This window comes from Acanthisitta chloris, unplaced genomic scaffold (genome assembly GCF_000695815.1).
Source record: "Acanthisitta chloris isolate BGI_N310 unplaced genomic scaffold, ASM69581v1 scaffold12650, whole genome shotgun sequence".
In the NCBI taxonomy this organism is placed as follows: domain Eukaryota; kingdom Metazoa; phylum Chordata; class Aves; order Passeriformes; family Acanthisittidae; genus Acanthisitta; species Acanthisitta chloris.
This window is the reverse complement of record NW_008653433.1, coordinates 1-4,458: the sequence shown is the minus strand read 5'-3', so window position 1 is coordinate 4,458 and position 4,458 is coordinate 1.

Here is a 4,458-nt window from a genome sequence, read left to right as displayed (position 1 = left end):
GTGGGGGGGGGGGGGAAGTGGGGAGAGTGGAGAGGTCTGGAAATTTGAGTACTGCCTTTCCTTTTCCAAACAAAATTCGGGATATAACAGCTATGACTAATATGTAAATTGTAATTTATATTTTAGATTTGATATATCCCTTTATAACTTTCTTCTCAGTTCTTAACTGAGCTCAAGACATTTGAATTCAGCTTTTAAATCCCACAGAGGTTTGTTTATTTTTCTATGAGTCTCTTTGGTTTGGCTGCTCCTGTACCATATGTGGCAGATGTGCTCATTTCTGGATGTGGAGCTTTTTGGTACTGATTCCTATCCATGATTTGTGTTGCTCCAAGGAAGGCCTTTCAGTGTTGGCTTGGATGAGTGGTATCACCACCTCAGACAAAGAGATAAGCTTATTGTCACCATCCACTTATTCTGCTGGGGTAACTGAAAGAACCAGATAATGAAATGCTTACCCGAGCCAGGGAGAAAACAAGGACAAGTATTTGCACTCCACCTTTTCCTTCACTGCAAGTAGGGTTTTTTTGATGGGACTTGGGGAGTTTTGTTATTTTTATAAGTGATCATGAGGAAAATATTCTTTATTTATGAAGCAGCAGACAGCAAACCTGCTCTTTCATGTATAAAGTCCAGAAAGCCTCACTAAGGATCCGATCTATTAGAATGATTTTGCTGTGACTTCATTAGAAAGGATATCCAAGGATGGTAACTCTTTTCTGACAAAGAAAACCCAAACATTCCTCTCATTTAGACTAAGATTTTTTACTTTCATATTCATTTTATTTTTGGTAAAATGTCACTAACCTGAGAAATTAGTCCTTGACCAAAGCCTTCAGTGCTACCATTTGGAAGACATTGTTTCTGACAAAGCCAGTGGCAGGTGTCAGTCTGGCAATGGACATTCTGCCAATGGGAGCAACAGCTTGAAGGATATCACCATCACTGTCCAGGTGAATGAAGCACACAGGGTGTCAGTAGGTCCTACAAGAAAGCTACAAAAGAGTTCATGAGTAGGTTTGCTCTATTCTGCTCTTGTGAGACCCCACCTGGAATACTGCATGTAGGTGTGGTGTCCTCAACGTAAGAAGGACATGGAACTGTTGGAGCAAGTGCAGAGGAGGCCACAAAGTTGCTAAGAGCACTGGAGCATCTCCCCTGTGAAGACAGGCTGAGGAATCTGGGGCTGTTCAGCCTGGAGAAGAGAAGGTTGTGTGGAGATCTCATAGGAACCTTCCAGGATCTGAAGAGGCTCCAGGGAAGCCAGAGAGGGACTCTGTGTTAGGAGCTGCAGTGACAGGACAAATTGAAAGAGGGGAAATTTAGGTTAGAGATTAGGAAAATGTTTTTTCCTGTGAAGATGGTGACACACCGTTACAAGTTGCCCAGGGAGGCTGTGGCTGCCCCAACCCTGTCAGTGTTCACAGCCAGGTTGGATGAGCCTTGAGCAACCTGCTCTGGTGGGAGGTGTCCCTGCCCAGGGCAGGGGGGTGAGACAAGATGATCTCTAAGGCCCATTCCAACCTCTAAAATTCTATGATTCTGTGACTTAGAAAACACAGTATTTTAAATCATTGATCCTTTAGGTGTCAAATCATAAGGATTGCTTCTTCCCAGTCACCTTTCCTTATAAAACTTCCAGCTTTTGAAATTACCATGACTGGTCTTATAGGTTTGATTAGTCAGAGCTACCACACGCTGCTGCTATGCTAATTAAATTAAACTCCACTGGGTCCATCATTCCCAAGCCTTGTGGAGTGCATTTGAACAGCATTTCCCACGGTCATATGTATGAAGCTGCATGTTGGCAGGATGGATAAGCATCTCTGCTTTAAAGACAGCCTCAAGCTTTTGCTTAAAGAGGCTAACACTGCCACTAACAACTAGGAAATCCTGGCAGATAGTCCACATGAATATCTCTTTCTATATTTGCACAATGTCAAGCACACTATCAGCACTGAATAAATAATAATCAGAGAAACCTGGAGTCAGCCAGGAAATTGCTGTGAATGAGACATTCATATTTTAAAACCTGAAACGGCAAAATTATCTTGTTAGGATTCTGGGAAAACTATTCTTTTCCTTTTCCCCCTCTTGTTTATTTTCCTAAAAAAGCAGAAATGCTAATACTGCTGGTACTAAAAAACAGTTTATTTGGACCTGTATAATTACACATCCAAAGTGTCCTGCCTGCTTAACACATAAAATCCCTTCAAGGAGCAAAATTAAGAACAGCCCTGATTTTAAACCAAAGGATTAATTTCTAACAGAAAAAAAATAAATATTAGAAATGGAATACAAATGTATTATATGGGAGAAAAAGGGAGAGCAGCTGGAAAACAGTTTCACCAGACAATCTTGCTTTTGATAATGTTTGGACAAAGTCAACTCTTCTTCTAAATGTGATTGAAACTCCCGGTTAAAAAAGATTTATATGACTCACAAATCTTTAAAACAATGAGCAAAATTCATGAGGAATTCATGAGCTCTATAGAAATAATAATAAAGGGCAACTGCCTTTGGTAAAACAAGTTGAAAATGGTAGTTCTTATTCAATTCAGACTCTTGACAAACATTCAGGGTTACTCTTTCTTCACAAAAGAATCATTTATGTCTCCTTCTCTGTTCAGGTGTTCAGGTTCTTGTGGCATATTTCAAGACTGTATTTTTGTTGTAACAGATGAGAAGAAACAGATTCTTAACTTAAAATCTGGTTTTATAATTGCTGACACATACACATACAAACATTTTATTACATATACTGGTCATCTCTACCAGAAAAGCAAAAAGATCCAAGGAATGTCTCAGTATACTCAGACTGCAATTAAGTTAGTCCAGAAGCATTTGTCAAAAGATATAATGGCATGGATTATAAAGGAGAATAAACTGAAAACACAGAATGCCAAAACTCACCATCTGCTGAGATGATGAGAGTATCATGCTCAAAGCTGTTAAGGTGTTACTAGAGCTGTTGCATGTTACAACATTAAACAGTTAATTGCAGTTCATGGGTTTTAAGTAAAAGGACTGGGGACTGCTTTTTACCATAGCAACCACAAAAAAGAAATCTCTTCCAGCATGTATGCAATGCATGCCAACAAAAAAAAAAAAAAAAAGCAAAGAAAATAAATATATTTGGAATTCGGCATTTAAACTATAATTATTCAGAGAAATTCCTCTTTCCAAATTTACATTCAGAGTACCCTGGAGAGAATTAGATGTTCATTCCAAATTTACCAAATGTCTTTCTTGAGGGACAAGAAGACATACTACATTCTGTATCTTTCCTCACTAACAACTGTTAGGATGACTCCTGCTGCTTAGGTAAAGAGTAGGGAACTATATGGATAGAAAAGAAAGGAAAACTTCTATCACCTCACTGATGTGTGGCCACTTGTGGTGCAGGCAGGATATGGGTACAAATGCACTGGGCAAGATCATGTGTGTACTTTGCTTACCTTTTGCCACTCCAACCAGCTCTGTGGTGTGCTGAGGTCAAGCTACTTTTCCCATTTCCGATGAGAAGCATCTTACAGTGACAACATTTCTGACTGTTTAATCCCAGGTCAGGTCAAGTCTGAAAGAAGGACAGGAGTAAAGAAAGGAAAATGAGTGACATCACCATCCTTCCTTAAATACCAACATGTAACATTTTTATACCAATGGAACTTCCTATCTGTGTTACTTTTTGAAACAAAATGCTGATGAATTTTGATCATACATCTTTCCAACCATGGTTCAGTTTTGTTGGAATAGTTATTTTGATGTCTGATTTTTCTGAAGCCTTTGCAAAGCCTGGACAGCTGGAGAGGCAGTAGATTGGAGAGGCAGCCCAGCAAACTAACTGGAGCAGTGACCTCAAAGGTGAGACAGGCAGGTAAAAAGCAATGAGGAAAGAGACAGAAGGAGGTCCTGCTGGTTGCAGTCCCCAGAGGATACCCCGAAGGCAGGAAACAATAGGAAGGATTGTATTTCACTAGCCCTGAACTAAAGGCTTGAATATGGAAATGTTTTTAAAACATCTATTGTAACTGCTGAAAACAATTATGTCTGTGGTATCTGCCAACTCTCATAATTATCTTCTGTTGTTTTAAAAATGTGCATGGGAAATTTCTCCAAACCTAGGACCAATAAACCCATGGCTGACACAGCATGCTCCTAGGCTCTTACACCACAAATGAAGTGCGAGAACTGAGCAGAACAGTTGGCTACATTAAGATTCAGATTGACAAAGACAGACTGAGGGGTTTTTGTCAGCTGATGGAAAAATTTCCATAGGCAAAAATATTAAACCCTGAATAAATGGAAGAATTCACCACATATGAGCACTTTCAGGACCTCAAGATGCCCTTTCTGTTTTCTCTCTACAAATCCAGAAGACACATGTTCATGGCTCTGTGCACCCGTAAGTTCTCCATACAAGACCATTTCTAACCCAGATCCAGACACCTCTTATAC